Here is a 16,587-nt window from a genome sequence, read left to right as displayed (position 1 = left end):
AAACAAAACTAGTGAAGGTGATGCAATTCCAGCTGAGCTATTTCAAATCCTAAAAGATGATGCTGTGAAAGTGCTGTGCTCAATATACCAGCAAATTTGGAAAACTCAGCAGTGGCCACAGGACTGGAAAATGTCAGTTTTCATTCCAATTGCAAAGAAAGGCAATGCCAAAAAATCTTCAAACTACTGCACAATTGCACTTATGTCAGTTCAGTTCAGTTCAGTTGCTCAGTTGTGTCCAACCCTTTGCGACACCATGTACTGCAGCACACCAGGCCTCTCTGTCCATCACCAACTCCCGGAGTTTACTCAAACTCATGTCCATTGAATCGGTGATGCCATCCAACCATCTCATCCTCTGTCGTCACACGCTAGCAAAGCAATGCTCAAAATTCTTCAAGCCAGGCTTCGACAGTATATGAACCGAGGACTTGCAAATGATCAAGCTGGATTTACGAAAGGCAGAGGAACCAAAATTCAAGTTGCCACCATCCCTTGGATCATAGAAAAGGCAAGAAAATTCCAGAATTACATCTACTTCTGCTTCACTGATTATGCTAAAGCCTTTGACTGTGTGGATGACAACAAACTGGAAAATTCTTCAAGAGATGGGAATACCAAACCACCTGATTTGTCTCCTGAGAAATGTGTATGCAGGTCAAGAAGTAACAGTTAGAACTGAACATGGAACAACAGACTGGTTCCAAATAGGAAAGGAGGAGTACATCAAGGCTATATATTGTCACCCTGCTTATTTAACATATATGCAGAGTACATCATGCGAAATGCCAGGCTGGATGAAGCACAAGCTGGAATCAAGACTGCTGGGAGAAATATCAATAACCTCAGATATGCAGATGACATCACCCTTATGGCACAAAGTGAAGATGAACTAGAGAGCCTCTTGATGAAAGTGAAAGAGGAGAGTGAAAAAGATGGCTTAAAACTCAACACTCAAAAAACTAAGATCATGGCATCTGGTCCCATCACTTCATGGCAAATAGATGGGAAACAATGGAAACAGTGACAGCCTTTGTTTTCTTGGGCTTCAAAATCACTGCAGATGGTGACTGCAGCCATAAAATTAAACCACACTTGCTCCTTATAAGAAAAGCTATGACCAACCTAGACAGCATATTAAACAGCAGAGACGTTACTTTGCTGACAAAGGTCTGTCCAGTCAAAGCTATGGTTTTTCCAGTCATCATGTACGGATGTAAGAGTTGAACCATAAAGAAAGCTGAGCACTGAAAAATTGATGCTTTTGAACTGTGGTGTTGGAGAAGACTCTTGAGAGTCCTTTGGACTGCAAGGAGATCCAACCAGTCCATCCTAAAGGAAATCAATTCTGAATGTTCATTGGAAGGACTGATGCTGAAGCTGAAACTCCAATGCTTTGGCCACCTGATGCGAAGAACTGACTCATTTGAAAAGACCCTGATGCTGGGAAAAATTGAAGGCAAGAGGAGAAGGGGACGACAGAGGATGAGATGGTTGGATGGCATCACTGACTCAATGGACATGAGTTTGACTCAATGGACATGAGTTTGAGTCAACTCTGGGAGTTGGTGATGGACAGGGAGGCCTGGAGTGCTGCAGTCCATGGGGTTGCAAAGAGTTAGACACGACTGAGCGACTGAACTTATGTGAAGGGAGATGAGGACTTGACACAAATAATATAAAGTATAGTTAGAATGTAGCATTCTTGTGAGAGTAGTATAAAAGTGAAAGTGTTTGTCGCTCAGTTGTGTCTAACTCTTTGCAACCCCATGGACTCTAGCCCCCCATGCTCTTCTGTCCATGGAATTCTCCAGGTGAGAATACTGGAGTGAGTTGCCATTCCCTTCTCCAGGGGGTCTTCCCAACCCAGGCATCAAAGCTGGGTGTCCTGAGTTGCAGACAGATGCTTTACCATCTGAGCCACCAGAGAAGCCCTACTATAATAGAGACTCAGAATTTTGAGGAAAGAAAGATCAATTCAACCTTCAAGAGGATGGTAGGAGAAAAGAGATAGGTAGAACAGTCTTTGGTGGAAGAGGGTGGTTCTGACCAAGCACTTGGAGTGAGGTTGGGTTTACGCCATGGGAGATGGGGAGTGTGTATTTCATGAACAGTGCACAGAGCTCCAGTGGGGAGCAGGGAATATTTGACAAGCAAGTAGGAAAGGTTCTGCCTCCTAGACTTAAGCTGCAGACTCAGATTTACTATCTTATTTGTAATACAGAGCAAATATTCTGTTTGCACATTATAAATAAATTCTTAGTAAGAATGATGTATAGTTTATACTTCTACAAATATTAATTCCAGGAACAGTACTGTTATGTGGTAAGTACAGCCTAGTCCAGAGGACCATAAGGCTAATTTGGCTTTTACAAAGTAAGCAGTCCATTCTTTTCCAGTTTTATTCGAAACGAAGAAAAGAAAATCCAGAACAATAGTTTAAATGAGTAATTGTTCAAAGAATCAAATAAAAATATTGGCCACTCACTTATTGATTCATTTATCAACTAGAGAGAACCATTACAGCATAGAGGCCAACAGCCTCTAACAGATAGTATCATCGAGGAATTTGAGCTAACTCTGGGAGATAGTGAAGGATGGGACTGGCGTGCTGCAGTCCATGGGGTCACAGAGAGTCAGACACAACCTAGTGACTCAACAACAACAACTTGTAAACTGCAGACACACGGCCTGGACTCTTGCCTCCACTGTTGACTAGCCTGGTGAAACTGGGCAAGTACTTAGCCTCTGTTTGCCTCAGTTTCCTCATCTGCAAAATGGGAATACTCCTACCATTTATCTCATAGGCTTGTTACAAGGAATAAATGAATTTATGTCCTTAGAATAATGCCAGACACACAATAAACGTTTGCTATTGTTCTTGTTGGAAAAAATATTAACATTTATTTGATGCCTAGGACTATCTTAATGGTGGGAATGGTGATAATCAAGACAGATAAAATTTCCACTCCAACAGAGATTACTTTCTAGTGGGGAGAAGAACAAATGAAAATAATGACCAAATTATAAATTTTGTTTTCTTTTAAGGAGATTTTATGTGGTTTCCTACAATGACTTATCATTAAACTGATTAAAGTATGCATATCCATTCACTTAGGAATTCAACTCCAGAGATTTATTCTTGGGCAAATATTGAACCAAGGGCACAAATATATTTATAAGGATATTTACTAGCATTGTTTATAATAACAGATAACTGGATGTTTATAATAGCAAAGAACAGGAATCAATTTAAATGTCCATCAATAGGACATCGGTAAAATTTGAGGGGTGGGTTGTAACATCCCTTTGAAAAGGACAGATGAGTCTATTTTTTATAGGCAAGGTCACATTCTATGACACTGTTTTCTTTCTACATAATAAAAAATGTTTAAGCAATCTCAAACTTACAGAAATGTTGCAAATACAGTACAAAAGCTTTTTTTTTTTTTTTTCTTAACCATTTGGGAGTAATCAATTGCTAACCTGAGGCCTCATCACTCCTGAATTCTTTAGTGTCTACATTTCCTAAAGTACATCCTCTGTATAACCACAATAGTCATCAAAGTATTCACAGTGACATATTACTATCATCTACTCCTTTATCTCCAAACTTTGTCAACTGTCCCAATAATGGGCTTCCCTGGTGGCTCAGACGGTAAAGCGTCTGCCTGCAATGCAGGAGACCTGGGTTCGATTCCTGGGTCAGGAAGGTCCCCTGGAGAAGGAAATGGCAATCCACTCCAGCACTCTTGCCTGGAACAATCCCATGGACGGAGGAGCCTGATAGGCTACAGTCCATGGGGTCGCAAAGAGTCGGACATGACTGAGCAACTTCACTTTCACTTTCATAGGGAAAGAATCAAGTTCAGAATCAAGCATTGCAAGTAACGTTGTCAAGTCTCTATAGTCTCCTTCACTCCAGGACAGTTTCTGTCTTTAACTTTTGTGTGTGTGACTCTACTGAAGATTGCAGGGTAGTTATTTTGCAAAAGGTCTCTCAAGTAGTGTTTGTTTTCTGCTTATTAGGACTAGATTCACGTTGTGCATCTCTGGCAGGAATATCACGGAAGTGACGCTATACTCTTCTCACTGCAGCTATATTAGTTGCCCATTGTGGCATATCAAATTACCCCAAACCTTAATCGTTGAAAACAATTAACATTCTTTTGCAAAGTTTCTGTGCGTTGGATGAAGAAGTAGCTTAGCTGGGTAATTCTCTCACAAGGATGCAAGCAAGATGTTAGCACAGACTGCAGTCATCTGAAGGCTTGAGTGGGGCTGGAGGGGATTTGATTGCATGATGGTAAAAACCACATCTCCTCACCATGTGGCCCTCTCTCTAGGGCTACTAGAGTGCCTTTACAATGACTTCTCCCAAAGTAAGCAATACCTTTTGAGACTTAGCATCAGAAGGCACATACCACCACTTCTGTAATATGCTATCCCTTCTACAAGTCAGCTGACCTCATTGTGGATGAAGACTACTCCAGGGCATGAATACTAGGAGATGAGCATCTTATTATGTGGCTTGCAATTTTGATTTGTCTCATTACTGATCATGTTAACTTTGATCATATAATTAAGGTGATGGCTTCCAGGCTTTTCCACTATCAAGTTACCATTTTTTCCTTTTGAATTAATACTTATTTGATGGAGAGGTTATTTTTTGACTTACAAATATTCCATTTCTCATCAGACTTTCATTATATTCATTTATTTGTTATTCATAATGCACACAAAGTTTCCTATTTTATTCAATGGCTTTAATCTGTTACTAACTTTATTTACATCACTTACTTTGATGCCTGAATTACCTCAGTTGTGACCCCTTTAGGCTAGCTCCTTGTGTTTTTCATTCCACTTGGCCTTTGCTGATACTTTACACTGGACTGCCTACACACATGGGTGCCCTCCTCAGCCTGTTGGGCCATGGCCCTCCAACCAGGCCATCAGCTCCAACACACTGATTTCCTCCTTACTTCAGGTGAACTCTATACCCCATGCCAGGTCACCTGTCCTGAATGCCTACTTTGCCTGCCCCACATAACAGCTGTAGGACTGAATTTTTCAGGAAGAGAAAAGTAAAATATTACCTTTAAAAAATCTAATTATAGAACAGTATACACATGTATTTAAAATGCTGAAGTAGACTTAAAGAGGGGGAAGGAATAGTTAGGGAGTCTGGGATGGACATGTACACATCACTGTATCTAAAATGGATAACCAACAAGGGCCTACAGTATAGCACATGGAACTCTGCTCAGTGGTACTTGGCAGCCTGGATAGGAGGGGACTTTGAGGAGAAATGGATACATGCATATGTATGGCTCAGTCCCTTCACTGTTCACCTGAAACTATCACAACATTGTTAATCAGTTATACCCCAATACAAAATAAAAAGTTTAAAATAAAATTCTGAAGTAATATATCTCAATTAGATTTCTGATGGTTTTCAATCATAGGTTTTTTTTTAACCATACTTAAAAAAAAAAGGCAAGGAGGGGTTGTTCACTACCCATTTATATGCTTTTGCATTCTTTTAACTTTCACAAGATTATATCATTTTTGTAACCAGAAGAAAATAGGGGTATTTATAAACATACAAATTTATATTTAAAATATTGAATGTAATTCTACAGATTTCAATTTATGTGTCAATTGCTGAGTTTAGGCCATATTTTGAAATACAACTAGCACTCCTTTTGCTTGGCAAGAACTTTACAAACTAAATTTTATGGTAGTTACAGCTGTAATGTAGTTTCTCAAGCTCAGCATTAGCAACATTTCGGAATGAATAACTGTTTGTGGCAGGGGACTGTCGTGTGCATCCTGAGACATTTAGCAGCATTTCAGGACTCTATCCGCTAGATTCCAGTTGCACTTCCTGCAGTACTGACAACCAAAAATGTCTCCAGACATTGCTAAATGTCTTCTGGAAGGTCAAATCAAAAATCACCCTGGTTGAAAACAACTGCTATAAAATGGTTCATTAAGATAAAGCTTAATTTTAAATAAAATGATATAATTACGCCTGAATCATTGTAAATCAACTGCTGCTGCTACTGCTAAGTCGCTTCAGTCGTGTCCGACTCTGTGTGACCCCATAGACAGCAGCCCCCAGGCTCCCCTGTCCCTGGGATTCTCCAGGCAAGAACACTGGAGTGGGTTGCCATTTCCTTCTCCAATGCACGAAAGTGAAAAGTGAAAGTGAAGTCGCTCAGTCGTGTCCGACTCTTCGAGATCCCATGGACTGCACCCTACCAGGCTCCTCCATCCATGGGATTTTCCAGGCAAGTGGGTTGCCATTGCCTTCTCCAACTACATCTCGATTTTTTTTAAGTGATACATTTCCTTTCATACAATAATTTTGAAAAGAATAATCATAACAGAAAGTAACATTTATCAATTATACACTAGGCATTGACCTCATGCATATTATCTCACTGAATTCCTATAACTTTTAAGTACCAATTATTATTCCCATTTTATAGATAAGAGATCTAAAGCTTTAGGAAAATTAATTAACTTGCTCTGGTTACACTGCAGTAGAACAAGGATTCAAATCCTGGCTGGCAGACTTCAGAATCTATCTTCTTAACTCACATCATTTTTTAAAAAACTGATTGATTGATTTTAATTGGAGGCTAATTACTTTACAATATTGTAATATTGTGGTGGTTTCTTCCATACATCGACATGAATCAGCCACAGGTGCACATGTGTCCCCCCGTCATGAAAGCCTCTCCCACCTCCCTCCCACCCCATCCCTCTAGGTTGTCCCAGAGCACCGGCCTTGGGTGCCCTGCTTCATGCATTGAACTTGCACTGCTCATCTATTTCACATATGGTAATATATATGTTTCAATGTTATTCTCTCAAATCATCCCACCCTTGCCTTCTCTTAGAGAGTCCGAAAGTCTGTTTTTTACATCTGTGTCTCTTTCACTGTCTCGCATACAGGGTCGTCATTACTGTCTTTCTAAATTCCATATCTATGCATTAATATAGTGTATCGGTGTTTTTCTTTCTGACTTACTTCACTCCGTATAATAGGCTCCAGTTTCATCCACTTCATTAGAACTGACTCAAATGCATTTTTCTTTAATAGCTGAGTAATATTCCATTGTGTATATGTACCACAGCTTTCTTATCCATTCATCTGCTGATGGACATCTAGGTTGTTTCCATGTCCTGGCTATTATAAACAGTGCCGCGATGAACATTGGGGTACACGTGTCTCTTTCAATTCCGGTTTCCTTGGTGTGTATACCCAGCAGTGGGATTGCTGGATCATATGGCAGTTTTATTTCCAGTTTTTTAAGGAATCTCCACACTGTTCTCCATAGTGGCTATACTAGTTTGCATTCCCACCAACAGTGTAAGAGGGTTCCCTTTTCTCAGCACTCTCTCCAGCATTTACTGTTTGTAGACTTTTTGACAGCAGGCATTCTGACCGGCACGAGATGGTACATCATTGTGGCTTTGATTTGTATTTCTCTGATAACAAGTGATGTTAAGCATCTTTTCATGTGTTTATTAGCCATCTGTTTGTCTTCTTTGGAGAAATGTCTGTTTAGTTCTTTGGCTCACTTTTTGATTGGGCTGTTCATTTTTCTGGTATTGAGTTGCATGAGCTACTTATATATTTTAGAGATCAACTGTCAGTTGTTTCATTTGCTATTATTTTCTCCCATTCTGAAGGCTGTCTTTTCACCTTGCTTATAGTTTCCTTCATTGTGCAAAAGTTTCTTAAGTTTAATTAGGTCCCATTTGTTTATTTTTGTTTTTATTTCCATTACTCTGGGAGGTGGGTCATAGACGATCTTGCTGGGATTTATGTCAGACTTAACTCATATTCTTTAACATAAAACTACCTCTCCACATTCCTAGAGGATGCTTTCTTCAAGTACAGCAGAAAGGACATCCTCTGAATATCATTTTATTGTGACATCATCGTAATAATAATTATCGAGCCATTACTATATGCCAGGCACTGTACTAATAAGCACTATATAAAGATGAGCTTATCTGAATCCTGACAGAAGCTCTGTTAAATCTGTACCATTATCATTCCCATTTTGCTAAAGTGAAAACTAGAGATGGAGAGAACTGGTAAACTTGTCCAGGGTACACAGCCAAAATATAACCCACAGGCAATCTGACGCCACAGCCATTCAGCTATAAATGTTACCTAGCCTTTTTTTATTTTTTAATTCAGATGTTAGGAAGCAGGAACATACCCTCTACAACTTTACAAACATACTTCATTTAGCTAACTCAGAAAGGACAAATGGAAGATCTGTGACAAAGGTCCAAATCTGGTGCCCAAAGAGATTTTGTTTGGCTTGAGCGAATTTTTCCTAGCTCTTCCCCTGAATTTGAATTCTGAGTAAACATTTCAAAATGAAAAGATTCCACATAAAGTGTGTCTCTTGAAGAGCTGTAAAATCCGGCATCCCTGGACCCGAGCTCCCACATGGGAACAGTTAGCTGAACCCAGTGTCTTCCCTTCCTGGCACAGTCGGCAATCTGAGTCTCCTTCTCCACGGTCCCCATGGCGCCCTCTTTATTCTCAGATCCTAAGGCCAAGAGTAGCTGTTTTAACCGCCACTCAACCCTGAGGTGCAATCTTGTTGCCTGTCCATTTGGTTTTTTTGGTTTTTTTACACCTGGCCTATTTTTCTCATTAACATTACAAACTAGCCTAGAGTCATTTGTGTTGTGACCCCAGAGGTGTACCCTTTCTTCACGTAAGAAAATCAACTTCACTCTCACATAACATAACATAGCGTAACACTTGCCACGTTTAGATATACCAAGTTACTGCTTCTTTTCTTTCTTCCTTTCTTTTTGCTTTCCTTTTCCTTCTTCTTTTTCTAATTGTCTTTTTCCTTCTTTGTTATGGTTCTCTTCATTTTTTTTTTAAGGCCCTCTTGGCAACCCCCTCCAGGATTCTTGCCTGGAGAATCCCATGGACAGAGGAGCCTGGTGGGCTGCAGTCCATGGGGTCACAGAGTCAGACACGACTTAGCAACTAAACAGCACCAGCTTCATTAACAAGGCACATGAAACTGAATGGCATTCTCTGCCTGTGGGTTTGTTTGGAATTCATCTCTTCTAAAACGTGAGCCAGTTTGAAGTATCCTTCTCCAGCAAGTCAAAATTGGCTGGATACCTATTAGAATATATATGTTAAACAAGCTCAAGGGTACCATTCAGCATATGATTCTACTGCAATAAGAACTTGCCAAGAGCAACAAATTCTATTTATTTATTTATTTCTTGGTTGCCATGATCTGTACCAGATGCCCTATAAATATGTCCATTAGTCATCCAATTGCTCAGGCCTGTAAATATTTCCGTGGGGGGAAAAACAAGAGACATTATTCTTAATTAAGTTTCTCAGCTTTGACTAATTCAAGTGTTACTTCATAGCACATGTATCTAAAATCAGCGCTGGCATATTTTAATGTAAGAGAAAACAGATCCCTGTGTTCCCAGCAGCCCGCATCCTCTCGTTCTAAGGATGTACTTTGGAAGTTTTCAAGAGACTATCACGCAGCACAGGAGAGCAAAACCCACGACATCAGAGCAGTAGAGGGGCTCCTTTCATGAGGCGCATTTGCCCACCAGATATCTTATTTATTTATAAGCTCAGAACGCAAAAAAGAATTCAGCGTAAGAAGCAGAGCACAAAACACTTTTCCTTTAAACATTCCTGTTTGGCTGGGGAGACCAGGAACCCGGTCCTACAGTCACTGAGCAAGGTGGGGATTTCTGTCCTAACTCACAGCAAGGGACGAGGGCCTGGACTTATCGGCTGTCTCCCTAACGTGCCAATTCAAAAACTAATAAACCCTCCTCTTCAGTGAAGGTTTTAAGGCACTAGTTTGAAATATTCAAGACATTACCAGATTTCAAAAGTTGTGTTTTTTTTTTTTTCCAGTAAAGTATGACTCATTGGCCAATGTAAAAATTGAAAGATCTTTCCGTTACTTTGTTAATGCTTCCTTTGTGGGCCTTTGCATTATTATTTTCTCCTGCTTTTAAGAGGAAGTTGCTATAGAATGAAGGGTGGGAGGGTGTCACATTTAAGTGCAAATATTCAGTGCCAGGCACTGGGCTTAGAGGGATGTGGTCAGAAGGTGCAGAGCGGTCTTTCCTTCGGTTTTTCTTGCAACTAATCGACATAAATTTTAAAAATGAGATGTCCTTTTTTTGTAGGGATTTTTTTTTTCCTGTTTATGCCTCCATGTCCTTAGCCACAGTTTTTCCTGCAGCACTTCAATACATATTTTGCTAAATGCCTCCCTATGACTTCAGAGGCAAGGGTTATTAACTGCACATGAACCTGGCACAGATCCAAAACATGCAGTTACAAAATCCGTATTCTCATTCTTGATAAGTAAAAAAGCTACAGGAAATGTCTACGTTTTCATTCAAAAACAACACTTAACTTTATCTTTTGCTTCTTGTGCTATTTACACAGAAGCATTTTTTCTCCCATAGCAGACAAATTTTCAAATGATTCTTATGTTTTCCACTTCAAATGTTAAAATCCTTACAATAAATTACCCCTTGCTATTATGAAAGTTTTGTTATCTTTGCCTTTAAGCCTCTCAGCTATACAATTATAATACTTAAAGTGGAATCTATAATCATATAATACTATTATATAATTGAAAAACTTACAGGAATTTTTCTTAAAGATCATGAAAGAATGTCAAAACTTTCATTTATATAATTCTGCTCAGTTGAGCTTATAGTAATCTAGAGGCTTCTATAAAATATACACTATACATTGCCCCCTGAATCCATCTCAACTATATAATTTGAAAGCCATTAACAAAAGAAACACAATTGCTGAAAAACATTTTAATGTCTTTTATTTTGGGGTACAGAAGCCACAATAAAATAAAGCTTAATCATAAGACTATTTGAATTTCTAAATAAGAAATTCACCATTGAAAGAAGTATGATGTACTGAAGTAGCTTATATTCAGATATTTTAATTTCTCATCTATAATAATAACAGTTTTCTTTGATCAGTGTCCCCTAACTCCCCATGAACTATCAATGCTGAGCTTCATAATTTTCTTCTGGCTGAAAAGGATCAAAGCATTCTTATGTTTGCTAGAAGTCTTTGATACTGCTGCACAAACAGGTGGTGAATTTATTTCACTGCTATTAAACTGTTTCTTGCTGTCTTGAGGTTAGGAAGAAGTGGTTTATTTTAACAAGGTGCTTATAGACTAGCTTGCTCTTCCTCAGTTTTTAATCTTCTTTACAAGGTTTTCCACAGTGATTTGCACTACACCCTGGAAATGAAATAAGAGCTGAAAAAAAGATGAGGCCCTGATCCTCTGGGCATGAGAAACACACAGGGTGCCATCCCAGGGGTATCACTCCAAGGAAGTGAGGCCCAAGCAAGCCCAGTTGATCTTATTCGCCTCTGTCTCCATTACTGAAATTATATGCCCTAACCTTGCTTTATATCATAACAAAAAGTTGAATTTTTAGTAACAATTATCATTGAAGAGTTAAGAAAAACAAGGAAAAAAAAAAGCATGCTCAGTCATGCCCAACTCTTTGCAACCCTATTGACTGTAGCCCCTGCTTCTTTGTCCATGTAATTTTCCAGGCAAAAATACTGGCTACTGCTGCTGAGTCGCTTCAGTCTTGCCCAACCCTGTGCGACCCCATAGACGGCAGCCCACCAGGCTCCGCCGTCCCTGGGATTCTCCAGGCAAGAACACTGGAGTGGGTTGCCATTTCCTTTTGCAAGGCATCTTCTTGATCCAGGGATCAAACCTGCATCTCTTGCACTAGAAGGCAGATTCTGTGCCACTGAGCCATAGGTAAGGAACAACAACAACAAAATAAAAACAGGGCTAAAAGCCCCAAATTTACTTTTTCTAATGCGGAAAGTAAGAGCAAAAACAGAAACTCTGTCATTCAGCAAAAACAGAACTAAACTCTTAATCTAAATCATTTGAAATGCACACTACTTATTATGAATAACAATTTATATTTCAAGGGAATTACCACTGTTACGTCAAGATTATTAGGAAATATTTACTGAACGCTGGCACTGACGGGTGTTTTATGTCATGGCTCGAGTTTGTGAAGCAGGACTTAAGGAAACTACACAGAGGCAGATCTGTGGAACCAAGAGCCCAAAGAAACCAGGCCCTGGAGGTAAAGAACAGGCTATTCATATTCCAGAAGCAGCCAGACATTTTCCGAGAACAAACAAATATAAAATGGCAGACCCAACTTGGTGCCTGGGACTGAAATGAGACAAACAGATTCTTATTAGTATTGACAAGAAATTTAACTCATTGCTGCTAAAGCATTTTAAAGATGAAATATGCTATATGACTACTTAGTATTACACAAGTACTAACTGCTAAATGAGTAATCAATTTTACTGCTATTTACTTGATTCGGCTGAATTTAATATTTATTTCTAAACAGATTATGTGAATTACCTTATTGAAAGGTGATTCTTTTGAAATGCAATTTGTTTAGCTTTTGAAATGGAATTTTTAAGTCAGTATATATGCATGAATTTTTAAATTTTTTCTTTCACATTTTGACAACTTTCTATTATCATACAGTTGCATCTCTCAAACAGTGAAGAAGTCATAAAGATACAACAACTTGTATCATGATATGAGAATTTCATGACAACATGCAAAATTCTGTGGATAAAGAAAACAATGTACTTCCAGTCCAATAATTCTACCAAAGGACTGTTGCCTCTTTTGAAGTGACATATTCCTAAAGATTTGGTAAAAATAGGAAAAAATGGGACCATAAGCCTTCAAATATACTATTATAAAAGTACAAAGGTGTAGATTTAGTAGTGATCATATTCATTGTTACGTAAAAATATATCAAGGTCATCACTAAACCTTCTAAAATTCCTTTGAGAAAATAAAATTGTAAAATCATCAGTGGATCCCATAACCAGTCTGGAAGTACTTCAAAACATCCTTAAGGAACCTGACCATTTTATCTTTCAAAATGATTGGGGGAAATTTATGTCTCTATCAACGCATTCAAAATTAATGGCCCATGCTTGACTGGCTGGTCGTTTTCAGTATCATAATGGTCGACACACGAGCACTCGGTTGATTCAGGGATGGATACCAACTGGGAAGGCAGCTTCTAGACTGGTCACCCTGGCTCACATCTAGCAAAATACTGGACTAATTACGCTCCTTTGGCATGGTGGATGTTGTATTTTATTTCACGATTTCTTCATCTATGATAAAAGAAAAGTTGAATGGCAGGGATGAAAGAATGATAGTGTTAAATACAAGTGAAGTGAAGAAGTGTTCGTCGCCCAGTCTGTCTGACTCTGTGACTCCGCAGGCCTGTAACCCGCCAGGCTCCTTTGTCCCTGGGATTCTCCAGGCAAGGACACTGGAGTTGGTTGCCATTTCCTTCTCCAGGGGATCTTCCCGACTAAGGGACTGAACCCAGGTCTCCTGCATCGCAGGCGGATTCTTTACCATCTGAGCCACCAGTATAATAGAAAAATATGCTTTAAATTTTTTGAACAATAAAGGTAAAAAAAAAATAAAACTTTTTCCTCCATAAATATAGTCGAGTACTCACATATGCTCTTTGTTTTGAATAAGACCACAGAGTTGTTTTAAGATATTTAAAAAACATACTTTTAACTGTTTCATTCTGACCTTTAAGATGGTCTATTTTTACTTCTGAAACTTTGTAATTATATCATCTTCTTTTAATAAAATATCAGAAAAAATTGTTTGCTATCAACTTTTATCAGTAAGTTTTATCTTAACTGAATGTCAAGAAGGATTGGATATATGTATAAGTATGGCGGATTCACCTCACTGTATAGTAGAAAGTAACACAACATTGTAAATCAACTATACTTCAATAAAAATTTTTTTAAAACAAGAAAAAATAAATAAAATAAAATCAGAAAAACAAGTGGACTAAGTAGTATTAATTTGCCTAAAAGAATAAAACTGTGATAAATCCTCCCTTTCGTTTTGATATTTAAAATGTTACCATTGGTATTACATTGTAATGAGATAAAGGTTCATTAAGGCAGCCTTTGTTATGTAAAAACAGAACACACTAGAGGGGAAATTCTTTTCTGAGTTACAATTATCCTCCAAGGATATAGCAAATGAGATATCATTAAAATATTTAATTATTCAATGTGTTCTAATACATAATCAAAATACATATGCACACAACCTAAGCATTTTACTCACTCCTGAAACCTTCTGAATTTTCCTCCTAGTGAGAAAGTGAGCCTTAAGAAAATGACAGAAAAATTCTAAGGAGAGGAAATCACACTTCTATGCACAGAAAGTAGTATTTCCTAAACTAACTGGAAAGAGCATCTGATTACTGGGAATTAATTCTCCCCACACATTGATTCAGTTTCTCTCAGTCCTACATTCCAACTGCTCCAAGCCAATGCAGTCAGTACGTTATTCTGCTTTTTGCTTTCCCCAAATGAAATCAGGTATTTTGAGCTTTCTGACCCCTCGCATTTTCCCCACAAACTAATTTATTTGCATCTGAGAACTAATGGCATTCAGTGGTTACTCTTGCTTTTCTTTCTACCCATACATTTCTCTTTTCTCTATTCTTCATATCAAAATTTTCCATGAGTATTATTTGTGTAGGGTACAGTATCTGTTGTGAAAGAAACACAGCTCACTTGCCCAAGCTGGGTAGTACAGAAGTCCTGTGCACCCAAGGCCCTACGTCTTCCTTTAACCAATGAAAGAACAGAAGTGAGTTACGTCAATCAATCCATACTGACATTTCGAAAGCCATTTGCTAATTCAACCACACTATTTCCCTATTTTCCTTCTATGTTACCCTTATGCCTTCTACTCAGTGACCAGTAATGTTTGGAGAGACTATTTCCATCCATCTGAATCCAGACACTCCCTGAAGAAGGCAGAAGGCAAAAGAAGGAACAGTCCCCTTCAGAGGGACTTGAGTTTAGAAGCTCAAGCTCATCTTTTTTGCCCAAAGATGTATATGAAAAGACAATGTTAAAGCAGAAGAATCACATAACTCTCATGGGCAAATTTAGTTACTTCCCAGCTACCCAGCAGGATGGGGGGCAATGAAGAAATTTATGAGTTACAGAGAACAAAGGTTGTGAATTTCAACATATACTCCAGTCTACTTCTACTCAAGGTGTTATGTTCATTTCCACTTACGTAAAAAGCTCTTTTTTACTTTTTATTCATATCCAGGGCTTCCCTGGTGGTCCAGTGGTTAAGAATCCACCTCTAATGCAGAGGACACAGTTTCAATCCCTGGTGCAGGAAGATCCCACATGCCAAGAGACATCTAAGCCTCTGTACACAACTACCGGAGCCTGGGCTCCACAGGAAGAGAAGTCACCACTTCGAGAAGTCTGTGCACCGCAACTAGGGAGTGGCCTGTGCACAACAACAGAGACTCAGTGCAGGCAAAAATACATAAGAAAAATCTTAAAAGAAATCAGCGAGACTGAAGCATCATCTTACTCTTTTCAACATGACATACTGTACATTAAGGAAATGAATGTGAACAAGGGATACGAAGAAATACATCATGCAGTTCTCCAGGGTCTCACGGTCAAGTTTAAGAAAAATTTTATATACCAAACTGGGATATACGTCAAGTTTTAGGGAAAAAAATATAAACTTTTTAAGAAGAAATTTCAAATAAAAGTAGTATGCACACATAGTTAAGAGTCAAATGGTACTAAAAACCTGCAATATAACAGCAGTCTTTGGCCAAACCACCGCAAGTCCTACTCATCAGCTATAACACTTTGGGACTCTTTTAGCAGACTATTCTGGTATTTATCTTCATTTTTCCAAATGTGCTGATGTTCTCATTTACCAGTTCACAGAGACATCTATTCATTATCTATTGACTTTCTACTTTCGAAGATATGGATTGAAGGGGATATTATAGCCCCCTTCTCATTCCACACATATCATAATTTTTGGTAAAATCAATATTTAAATTGCTAAAGCTACATAAACACTCTCCTCCACTGAACCAAGTAACTATTTTATGATTGTTAACTTTCTCATATATCTTTTTATTTTTATGCAGTGCAGGAACTACAGCATGGTTGGAGTATCTTTATTTCAGCGTCATCCTTCATTGTGTTTGGCTGAATATAGATTTACAAGACGAAGATTATTTTTTCTAAAAATGTAAAAGATATTACTTCTCTATCTTCTTTTTTATAATCTTATTGTTGAGAAACCAGGTACCATTCTGATCTTTCATACTTTATTAACATTGATAATCTCTCTAAATAACTTCCCAGTCTGGGAGCTTTAAAATTTTTCTCTTTACCTTTCTGTTCTGAAATGGTATTGCCGTTCCCTAGTATAATGAGTCTTTTTCTCATTCATTTCCCTGGGTGCTCCTCATTCATCTTGCTAGGTCATTTTAACCTGAAGACTTATGAACTACTCTATTGATACATACTCTTAAATATTCTTTGACCATCTCTTTTCTTCAATTATCTGAGTTCTCTCTCTCTCTCTTTTTTTGAATTCCTCTATT

Source organism: Budorcas taxicolor, chromosome 7, assembly GCF_023091745.1.
Source record: "Budorcas taxicolor isolate Tak-1 chromosome 7, Takin1.1, whole genome shotgun sequence".
Classification (NCBI taxonomy): domain Eukaryota; kingdom Metazoa; phylum Chordata; class Mammalia; order Artiodactyla; family Bovidae; genus Budorcas; species Budorcas taxicolor.
Note: the sequence above shows the minus strand (reverse complement) of the source record.